Below are 12,498 nucleotides of genomic sequence, written 5' to 3' on the forward strand. Positions count from 1 at the left end.
CCCTCAAATGGAATGGAAACCTGTAGCTGTAGGGGCTGCCACTGGGAACCCATGAAGAGCTAAGGTTAGATTCAGCTAGGGGCCAAGGTTTCAGTGGCTGCTTGACAACCAGGGCCACATTCACCTTACTCAAGGTGGTGGCAGACTCAACTGAGAGCTCTGGGTGTGAAGCCAGGGCTGGACACCACACTCTCTGCTTAAGAATGCAGACTAACATTGCCTGCTTAGATTTATAACCAGAAACAGACCCCTTGCCCACAGCAGAACAAGGATATAGATGCACTTGCTTGACTGGAAACTAACTCACACCCAGTATCCAGCATTTAGTCTCTGCCCAGAGCAGGAACAGTAAACCACTAAACTAAGATCAAATTTAAAGTCAGAATGTGCAACCCGGAAACCATCCAACAGTGAAGAAGAAAACTCTCTGCACAAAGAGCTCTCTGACAAAATGCATGAGTCAGTCTAGTGCAACAGAAAATAGTGAATAAATGCAGTAACTCATTCTGGCAGAAAAGTAGATAACACCTTGAAAGAAGTGAAACACACATACATAAGAATATATATTCTTAAAGTGCTCTGAGAGAAAATAAAACATGGCATTCATAAATCAAGAACAGGACTCTATGAAACAAGAACAAGCAGATAAACAGGCAGCTAACAGGTGGTGAAAAGAACCAACAGGGTATATTGAAAAATTAAAGACAATCATTTAAATAGAAGGGATGCTCAGCAGTTTGGACACAGCTAATCTTATAGTTAATAAATTACAAATCATAAAATCTAACCGAGGCAATTACCCAGGACTCAGTCTAAAGAAATAGAGATGGAAAGTTCAACTTTCAATTATGAAAAATAAGAGTTTCATAAATGGAGAACAGAGAAAATAAAGGAGATGCAAGATTTAAATGCCCAAGAACATCCCAGCTGAAGAAAAATGAGATCTCAGGCTTTAAAAGTTCAATTAATTGAGAAGATCAAGGATAAGGAGAAAATATTTATCAGAAATGAAAGACTACTCAGACTGAAAACAGACTTCTCCTCAGCAATAACAGATACCAAAGGATAACAGAATAATAATCATGAATGGGCTGAAGGAAAATTACAGTGAATTCTATAAATGAGAATTCTATACCCAAATAAGCTATAACTCAAGAGCAAAAGTGAAATAAAGACATTTTCAGACATACGAGTAGGAGAGTATATTTCCTACAGAATCTTGCTAAGAGAAATGTATAAATATAACCAAAAAATGGAATACTAGATGAAACAGAGAACAAAGAAATTGGTAAAAACATGTTGTATATCTAAATAAATTTTGACTATATCAGTGATAACAATTTTTGAAATTGGGGTTCAGAAAACAGAAGCAGAGAGGATACAGTTGGCCCCTGAACAACAGAGATTTAACATGTGAAGGTCCACTTATATGTGGGTTTCTTTCACTAAATATGTACTCTGATACTACACAGTCTGCAGTTGGTTGAGTCCATGGTTACAGAGGGCCAATTGTAAAGATATGAGGATTTTCCACTGCATAGGGGGTTGGTACCTGACCCCCACGGTATTCAAGGATCAAGCACAGGCTCAACTGTACTCCCTAATTCATTCTATGAAGCCAGCATACCCTAACACCAAATGCAGATAAAGATATTCCAAGAAAGGAAAATGATAGACTAATGACTCTCATGAATATGGATGTCAAAATCCTCAACAAATATTAGCAAATCAAATTCAGCACTGTATTAGGAGAATTATACATCATGACTAAGGGGGAATTATTACAGATATGCAAGACTGGTTCAACAGTCAAAAGTCATTTACTCTAACCTACCACATCAACAAGCTAAAGGAAAAAAGCATATAATCCAGTAAAAGCAAAAAGCCAGTTAACTGAGGGGGAGAAAAAGCAGTTGATAAAATCCAAAATCCATTCATAATTTTAAAACACTCAGCAAGCTAGAAATAGAGTAAAATGTCCTCAAGTTGATAAAGAACAACAACAAAAATCTACAACTAACATCACCACATTTAATGGTGAGGAATTGGATGCTTTCTCCATAAGATCAGGAACAAGGCTCGAATGTCAGCTCTCACTAATCCTTTTCAACATTGTACTGGGAGTTCCAGCTACAGCAATAAGAAAAGGAAATAAAAGACATACACACTGGGAAGGGGAAAAATTGCCTTTTGTTCACATGTTGTCTGTAAATAATTCCGAAGAATCAACAAACAAAACTTCTGGAAATGAGCAATTACAGCAAAGTCATAGGATACAAGGTCAATATACAAAAGTTAATTTTCCCCTATGAACCATCAATGAATAATTGGAATTTGAAATTAAAAGCACAATACCATTTATATTAGCACATTTCACCCCAAAAAGAAAATGTTTACATATAAATCTAACAAAATGCCTTTAGGATCTATATGCAGAAAACTAAAAACTGATGAAAGAAAACAAATAAACAGAGATATTCTGTATTTACAAACTTAAAGACTCAATATTGTTAAGCTGTCAATTTTTCCCTACTTGGTCTAGAGATTCAATGCAATTCAAAGCAAAATCCCAGCAAACTGTTTTGTGGATATAGACAAAGTGATTCTAAAGTTTATATATTGACAAACTGATTCTAAAGCTATACTCTAAAAGCAAAAGCTCCAGAATAGCCAATGCAATACTGAAGAAGAAAAACACATTTGGAGGACTGACATTATCCAACATCAAGACTTACGATAAACCTACAGTAATCAAGATAGTGTGGTATTGAACAAATAGACATACTTATCAATAAAATAAAATGGAAAGCCCAGTAAACCTATACAAATACAGTCAACTAATCCTTGTAAAAGGAGAAAAAGCCATTCAATGGACAAAGTATAGTCTTTTCAACAAATGATGCCGACGTAACTGGACATCCATGTGCAACAAAATTAATCTAGACAGATCTTACATCTTTCACAAAAAAAAAAAAAAACCTAGTAATGAATCTTATGTAGATCTAAATGTAAAACACAAAACCAAAAACCATCAGAAGTTAACATACTAGAAAACAGAGGTGATCTTGGGTTCAGTGATGAGTTTCTGGATACAAAATCAAAAGTACAATCCATGAAAGCAAAAATCAATTAAGTTGGACTTTATTAAAATTAAAGACTTCTGTGAAAGACACTGTTAAAAGAATGAAAAGACAAGCCATATTCTGGTAGAATATTTGTAAAACACACTTGTTAAAGGCCTTGTATCCAAAATACATAAAGAATCCTTAAAAATTAACAATAAGAAAGCAAACAACTCAATTAAAAAATGGATAAAAGATCTGAATATCAAAGAAGATATATAGATGGCAACCAAACATACATAAAGATGCTCCTTATCTTTTGTCATTAGGGAATTTCAAATTAAAACAAGGAGATACCATCACACGTCTATTAGAATGGCTGAGATGCAGAAAAGTAACAATACCAAATACTGACAAGGATGAGGAGCAACAGAAATTCCCATTCATGGTCAGTGGGAATGCAAAAGGGTACAGCCACCTTGGAAGACAGGCTGGCAATTTCTCACACAACTAAACATAGTATTACAATATGATCCAGGAATCATGCTCCTAGGTATTTATCCAACTGAACTGAAAACTTACATCTAACCAAAAACTTGCACGCAAATGTTTATAGCAGCGTTATCCATAATTGCCCAAAACTGGAAGCAACCAAGATGTCCTTTAACATGTGAATGAATAAACTGTGGCTCCTCTATAAAATGGGATATTATTGTGTTAAAAATAAATGAGCTATCAATACATGAAAAGACACAGAAGAATCTTAGATATATATTATTAAGTGAAAGAAGTCAGTCTGAAATGGCTACATACTGTATGATTTCAATAATGTGACACTCTGCAAAAGACAAAATTATAGAGACAGTTCAAAGATAAGTGGTTTTCCAGGAGCTTGGGGGGAGGAGAGGGATAAATAGGTAAAGGTCATTATATAATGATAAAGTGATCAATTCAAAAGGACATAACAATCATAAATACATATGTACGCAACCAACATCAGAGCACCTAAATATATTAAGCAAATATTAACAGATCTGAAAGGAGAAATAGACAACAATACAATAATAGTAGAGGACTTCAATACCTCACTTTCAATAACGGATAGACCATCCAGACAGAAAATGAATTAGGAAATTTTGGACTTGAACCACACTTTAAACCAAATGAACATAACAGACATACATGGAGCATTCTATCAAATAGCAGCAGAACACACATTCTTCTCAAATACACACAGAACATTCTCCAGCATGGACCACATGTTGGATCACAAAACAAGTCCTGGCAAATTTAAAGAGACTGAAATTATATCAAGTATCTTTTCTGTTCACAGCAGTACAGAACTAGAAATCAATAATAGGAGGAAAACTGGAAAATCCACAAATATGTGAAAATTAAACAACACACTTCTGAATAACCAATGGGTCAAAGAAGAACTCAAAAGGAAAATCAAAAAATATCTTGAAACAAGAAAAAGTGGAAACACAACATACCAAAATGTATGGGATACAGCAAAATCAGTTTCAAGAGAGAAGTTTAGAGCAATAAACACCTACATTAAGGAAAAAGAGAGATCTCAAATAAATTACCTAACTTTATACCTCAAGGAACTAGGAAAGAACAACAAATGAAGCTCAAGGTCAGCAGAAGGAAAGACATAACAAAGACCAGAGCAGAAATAAATGAAATAGAAATCAGAAAAACAATTTAAAAATCAATAAAACTAAGGACTATTTTTTTAAAGACAGACAAACTTGACAAACTTTTAGGTAGACTAAGGAAAAAAACAGAAGACTCAAATTTTAAAAATCAGAAATGAAAGAAGTGATATTACAATTGATACCACAAAATACAAAGGATCACAAGAGACTTCTATGAATAATTACATGCCATCAAATTGGATAGCTTAGAAGAAATGGTCAAATTCCTAGAAACATACAACTTACCAAGAATAAATCGTGAAGAAACAGAAAATCTGAAGAGACCAATAATGAGTAAGATTGAATGGGTAATCAAATAACTCCCAACAAAGAAAAGCACAGGACCAGATCGTTTCATTGCTGAATTCCACCAAACATTTAAAGAAGAATCAATGCCAATCCTTCTCAAGCTCTTCCAAACAGTTTAAGAACAGGGAACACTCCCAAACTCACTTTACAAGATCAACATTATCCTGATACCAAAGCCAGATAAGGAACTACAGAAAAGGAAACTACAGGCCAATATCTCTAATGAATACAGATTCAAAAATTCTAGGGGGAAGGTATAGCTCATGGGTAGAGTGCATGCTTAGAATGCATGAAGTCCTGGGTTCAATTCCCAGTACTTCTATTAAAAATAAATAAATAAGCCTAGTTATCTCCTTACCCCATCAAAAAAAAAAAAAAAAAAAAACTCAACAAAGTACTCTCAAATCAAATTCAACACATTAACAGGGTCATACACCATGATCAGGTGGGATTTATCCTTATGATGCAAAGATGGTTTGATGTATGCAAATCAATAAATGTGATACACCATCTTAAAAGAATGAAAGACAAAAATCATATGATCATCTTAATAGTTGTGGAAAAAGCATCAAAGCATCTGACAAAATACAACACCATTTCATGATTAAAAACTCTCAACAAATTTGGTATAGAAGGAATAGACTGCAACATAGTAAAGGTCATATTTAAAAGCCCACAGCTAACACCATGGTCAATGCTAAAAGTCTGAAGCCTTTTCCTCTAACGTCAAGAACAAGACAGGGGTGTCCACTCTCACCACTCTATTCAACATAATACTGGAAGTCCTAGTAAGAACAAACAGGCAAGAAAAAGAAATAAAAGGCATCCATATTGGAAAGGAAGAAGTAAAACTCTGTTTGTTGATGATATGAACTTATATGTAGAAAATCCTAAAGAATCCATCAAAAAACTGTTAGAATTAATCATCAAATTCAGTAAAGTTTCAGGATACAAAATCAACATACAGAAATCAGTTGTGGGTTTCTATATACTAACAACGAAATATCTGAAAAAGAAAGAAAATCCATTTACAATAGAATCAAAAAGAATAAAATGCTTAGGAATAATTTTAACCAAGGAGGTGAAAGACCTTTTTATTGAAAACTTTTAAGACTTCGATGAAAGAAATTAAAGACACAAACAAATGGAAAGATATCCTGGGTTTATGGATCAGAAGAATTAACATTGTTAAAATGTCCATCCTGTCCAAAGCCTTCTATAGATTCAATGCAATCTCTATCAAAATCCTAATTGCATTTCCTACAGAAACAGAAAAATCTATCCTGTAATTAGAATGGAGCCACAAAAGACTTTGAATAGCAATCCTGAGAAAGAAGAACAAATCTGGAAGCACCACACTTCCTGATTTCATATTATATTACAAAGCTACAGTAATCAAAACAGTCGCATAAAAACACAGACCAATGGAACAGAATTGTGAGCCCAGAAATAAACTCTCAAATATATGGCAACTAATATTTGACAAGGAAGCCAAGAATACTCGATAGAGAAATGATAGTCTCTTCAGTAAGTGGTATTAGGAAAACTGGATAATCACATGAAGAAAAATGAAATCGAACTTCTATCTTACACCACTCACAAAAATTAACTCAAAATGAGTTAAAGACTTAAATGTAAGACCTGAAACTATGCAACTCTTAGAAGAAAACAGGGGAAATCTACTTGACACGGATCTCAGTGGTGATTTTTTGAATATGACAATAAAATTACAAGTAACAAAGACAAAAATCAGTAAGTGGGACTACATCAAACTAAAAAGCTTCCAACCAGTAAAAGAAACTATCGACAAAATGAAAAGGCAACCTGTGGAATGGGAGAAAATATTTGTAAACCATGTATCAGATAATGGGTTAAACATCCAAAATATATTAAAAAAAAAACACTTGTAGCAAAAACCAAACAATTTGATTAAAAACTGGAGAGGATCAGAAAAGACAGTTTTCCAATGAAGACATAAAAAAAACGAACACGTACACAAAAAGGTGCTTGACATTACTAAACATCAGAAAAAGGCAAGTCAAAACTACAATGAGGTATCACCTCATTCTTGCTGAATGGCTGTCATCAAAAATTTAAGAAATAACAAGACTTGGAGAGGATATGGAGAAAAGGGAATCTTTGTGCAGTCCTGGTGGGAACATAAATTGGTACAGCCTCAGAAAATAAAAAATAGAACCACCACGTGATCCAGCAATCCCACTTCTAGCTATATATCTAAAGGAAATGAAATCAGGATCACAAAGAGATACCTGCCCTCCTACATTCACTGCAGGATTACTCACCATAGCGAAGATATGGAAACAACTTAAGTGTCTGTTGATGGATGAATGGATAAAGAAGATGTGGTATGTATATACAATGGAGTATTATTCAGCCATGAGAAAGAAGGAAATCCTGCCATTTGTGTTAACATGAGTGGACCCTGAGGGTATTATTAAGCCAAGTGAAATGTTAGGCAGAGAAAGAGAAATATTATATGACCTCATTTATATCTAGAATCTAAAAAAGCCACACTCATAGAAACAAAGTGGTACAGTGGTTGCTAGGGGCTGGGCGGTCAGAGAAGTGGAGAGATGTCTGTTGAAGGCTGCAAATTTCCAGTTAGAAGATGAATTAAGCTCTATATCTACCACCACCTCCATTAAACAGTTACATCACCCCCCAAAACTCCCTCATGTGGCCTCTTTGTGATCAACCCCTATTTCTGGCAACTACTGGTCGGCTTTCCATCTCTATGGTTTTGCCTTTTCCAGAATGTCACACAAGTGGATTCATGCAGTATGTAGCTTCAGGGATCTGGCTTCTTTCACTTAGAAAATACATTTGTTTTACTCTAGGGGTCATGATCCACTGTTAACCGTATTTATTTTATTGCTCAGATTCCCCAGTTTTGGTTGTTGAGAGTTTTTCAAGCTGGTTCGTGTGAATTTTGGACGTATCCCCATCATGTTTTCAGCACTTCCCTAATTCTGACACCATAAACTGGTCCTGGCTTATTTTGTTCTTTTCCTTTTTCAGTCCTGAAATCCCAGCCCAGTTCTCCAAGAAGCCCTGTATGCCTGGAGAATACACTCCAGGGGACCCAGACAACCTGTCCTCAGAGAAGAAGGCTTGAGAGAATCTTACTCATGTCCTGCAGGGCCCAAAAGACAGCAGAGCAGAGGGCTTTTCTCATCAGAAGGCACCGCAAGGTGGCAGAACTGCAGGGCTAATGGCAGACATGATTCAGGCTGGTGGAGGGCTCGGATCAGTGTTGACATCATCTCGCATCATGGCTTCTCTGGTTCCTGACGATATTTCCAAACAGCATAGTGCCTGGAAGGCTGTCCAAGGTTTTCATATATGATGCTAACTTTCAACATGGGATGCAGTCTCACTGCCTTTACACCAACTGCCCAACCACTCTCAGCCACTGATAATCACATTGTAGTTGTTTTCGTTGACTAAACCAAACTGTGGCTTTCTCATCAAATTACCTCAGCTGAGGAACCCCTTGATGTCGACCTACAAACTGTGTTTAAAACTTCTGTCTAAAACATTTGATTCTTTCAAAACCCCTTGCTAAAACAGTCTGTATCAAGGGCAGGCTGTGACAGTTCCCTGGGGTTGCTATGGGAACCAATGTCTGTGAATTTCAAGTGACACCTAGTTAGCAGCTGGTTGTTAGCGGCTCTTTGGAAGAAGGGATGTTTCTCTTTTCTTTTAAAGTGGAACATTTCTCTCTCTGGGTTGTGAGCAATTAGCCATGGGTGATTTTCCTCGGCAAAGTCATGCTGCTGTGTGACTGGATTCCTGCTCACTGAGGGAGTGAGGGGCACCAGCAGGAACTGGCTCAGACTTGCTCTCTGTGGAGGACACACCAGCTGAGTCTGCTCTTTGCTGGCTGAGGCTACCACCTCTGATTGAGGCAGGGAAGCCACGTGGAGCCTGCAGGGTGAATGACTATCGTGGGGGTGAGGAGGAGTGTCACAGTCCCTGCTGGGGTCCCCTCCCTGTCCTGGCGCCAGCACCAAAGACCAGATTCCTGACCCTTCCTCCTTAAATCCTGGGCTGCAGTCCCCCTGCCAGTCCCCAGGTGCCCTCTCAGCCATTAATAGTCACTTGCGACGAGTTGCATTTGGTGGCTGAACTGATCCCAGCATGTTCTCTTGTTGCCGGTGTGACCCAGAAGCCCTTGCTCCCAAGAGCCTGCCCCTATATGGCACTGTTGGTCCAGATGAGACCTGCAACCATCCGCCTCTGTAAGCCCTGGCCCTGACCTCCTGTCTGCAACACACCAAGGCTGGGCGCATTGAGCCTTGCAGCCCCTCCCGAAGATCCTGGTCTTTCTTGCTGAGTGAGTGAGGAGCACCCAGTGAGTTTAAGAGCAGCGTTAAGGGCTGGGCCAGAGGGTGTGCTCCAAAAGTTTGGTCCATAGTGCACGGGGAACTCAGGAGGAGGCAGGTGAGGATTATACCTCAGCGATGCACCAGGGCTGAAAATCTGGGAGCAAAGCTCGTAGGGGCCAGGGAGGAAGTGGGGAGATGGATGGGAGAGGTGACTGCGTGGAGAGAGCAGCTCTTCTGGACAAGCACCTAGGAGGGTAGCACAGGTGCCAGGCCCTTAAGAGTCTCATCCACAAACTTCTGGAAGGCTCTGGATGCTGAGCTGGCTGGAAGGTCCCCAGGCTGAGATCCCAGGACTATCTGTGAATATCTTGGCACTGACAGGGGGTCCAGGGTCAGTTAGGACAAAGCCTCTTCCTGTACAACAATCAGGGGCACATGGATGTTGTGCTCTTCAGTCACTAGTAAGTAAACTTATTTTGGTATAGAGCAAAGGGAAGACCACGAGTAAATACTGTCATCTCAGGCAGTGGTTCTCAGCCCTGGCCACACATCAGAATCATCTGGAAAAGGGGAGTCACTTTCTAAACCTAATGAATTTAACCCAGTGATTCAATGGCTCTGGGGTGCAGCTAGCTCAGATTTGTAAGCGTTCTCTGAGAGATTTTAATGGGTGGCCAGAGAAGAGAAGTCCTGCTCTAAGAGCATCTCTAACCCCCTAGACCACGTGACAATGGCAAATCTGACCATCACTTGGAGGCAGCATGCTATAATTTGGTTCAGTTTCTTACTAAATGAAAAAAAAATTCCTCTAAGTTGAATCTGCACTTAGACATATCACCACTCTCTGTAAACAGGGGTAAGAAGGTCAGGAAAATAGATGTCACCATGAGCATCTTCCTACCATTGTGACATGGCTGTCATAGTAAATAAGAACACAGAGCTTTGTTTTTCTTTCCATTCAGTGATTGTCCCCTGTCACTGAACAGGAAAGCCGGGCCCCAAGGCCACATGCTGCTGTGGGGAAATGCAGGATTCAAACTCAGAGCATCGCAGGTCAGGGCCACATCCCAGCTAGTGGCCCTAACCAAAGCTGTGAAGCAGGAATCCCTGACACACTCCATGGTTGAGAATGGATGGGCAAGGTGGTTTCTCAAAGTCTGGAGGACAAGGGGGGTCTGGGCAGCAATGTCTACCATCACCTCTAAATTGAGCCTGTGGGCAGGGCACCCATGAAGGATAAGGAAGCACAGGGGGCCCCAGGTGCTGACTAATGAATGACCACGGCATCTGACAATGACAGTGTTAGGCTTTACGAGAGAGACTGGTCAGAGGGGAGCGAGTCATCCAGCGGTGGCTGCCAGGAGGGAAAAGGAAGTTGAGGGACAGATCTGTAAGTCAACTCAAAAGCCACCAAAACCCTGGAGGTCATTAGGCCTGAATTCCTTACTTAAGAGACACAGAAATTTCGTCACTGGAAGGTGAAGGGACTCCCCAGGTGGGGAGCCTGGAGAGACCAGGTGTCCACTCCTTCAGCCAGTCCTGCCCACCCTGAAAACACTTTCTGAGCACTGGGCCTGTGACACCATGTTCCAGGTTTGGAGGATGCAGCAGAAACCCCCAACCGCAGGAGGTCACAGTCAACGCGCATGTCCTGCATGGGTCTCCTACTCCTGCTACAAACCACCTCAAACAACACACACTTCCTGCCTGACGGTTCTGTGGTTTGAAAGTCCGACATGACTCCCGGGGCTAAAACCAAGGTGTTGGCAGGGCTGTGTTCCTTTCTGGAAGCTCCAGGGGAGAATACATTTCCTCGCCCTTTCCAGCTTCCAGAGGCCACCACATTCCTGGCTCATGGTCTCTTTCTCCGTCTCAAAAGCCGCAAAATCAGGCGGAATTCTCTCACCCCGCCTCCCTCTGATCTCCCTTCCACCTCCCTCTTCCCCTTTGAAGGGCCCTAACAATTACGCTGAGCCCATCCAGACAATCCAGGGTAACTTCCTAATCTTAAATCAGCGATTAGCAACCTTAATTCCTCTCTGCTGTGTAATAACACACTCACAGGGTCTGGGGATCAGGACACAGACATCTTTGCTGGGTCGGGTGGGGGTTGGGACACTGTTCTGCCTCCCACTGTTCCCATGAGTTTTGTGACAACCCTACTGTGGTGGGAGACAGACGGGGGATCTGAAAGCTCAGGAGCTAAACTAGGTGTTAGCAGAAGAAAACTGCCCCTGGAGATTCTCTGGGGATGGAGCCTTTGTGCAAAAAAACACACAGAAGGGAGGTTTGAGATGGAAAGTGTTGTGCACGCCTCCCACCCCTGATCACACACAGGGTGTGTTTCCCAGCAAGTGGAAATGTTATGCAGGGGCAGGGAGCCCCACTTTCCTCCCAGCGCCAGAAGCGAAGTGTCTGGAATGAGCCAGAAGTTTAAAAGCTAACCTGTTATGAAGTCGGCCAAGAGCAGAGAAGGGCAAAGCTGCCTGGCCCTGCCCCCACCACTCTCTGGTTTGGTTCCCTCTGAGCCGTTCCAGAGAGGCCCCCCATTTTAGCCGGCAGGTGGGCGTCAGAGAAACTGCAACCTGAAAGGACAGATCTGGAGTGGAAATAGCCTCCCAATTGGTCCCCCTGTCTTCAGTTCTCCCTCCACCTCTGCTGCCCCAGAGATCTTTCCAAAAGCAAACCCGGGCACATGAGTCCCACTTAAGCCCTGCAGTGGCTTTTTGCATTCTTCACAAAAAGGCCCCTCACAGCCGGGTCTGCCCTTCCTTGCAAGGAGGTTTCTTTCCTGAAAACACCACCATCTTTACAGCCTCCAGGCCTCTGCGATAAACTTCCCCTCCTTCTCTTTCTGGAAAACTCGAACTCAAAACCAAGTATCACTTCCAACACAGGGGCTCCCGCAGGAGCTTAGTGGTGCCTCCCACTACCCATTCACTGCCTGATTCTCCCACTGGGTTGAGAACCCCAGGGGCTGAGAGTGGTCATTTCCCCAGGACCTACTGAGTAAGGAGCCAGGCACAGTGGGTGCTCTGGAAATGTTTGTCACATGAAGAAGGATTATAGAAGGTTGGC

Source organism: Camelus dromedarius, chromosome 5, assembly GCF_036321535.1.
Source record: "Camelus dromedarius isolate mCamDro1 chromosome 5, mCamDro1.pat, whole genome shotgun sequence".
Lineage (NCBI taxonomy): Eukaryota > Metazoa > Chordata > Mammalia > Artiodactyla > Camelidae > Camelus > Camelus dromedarius.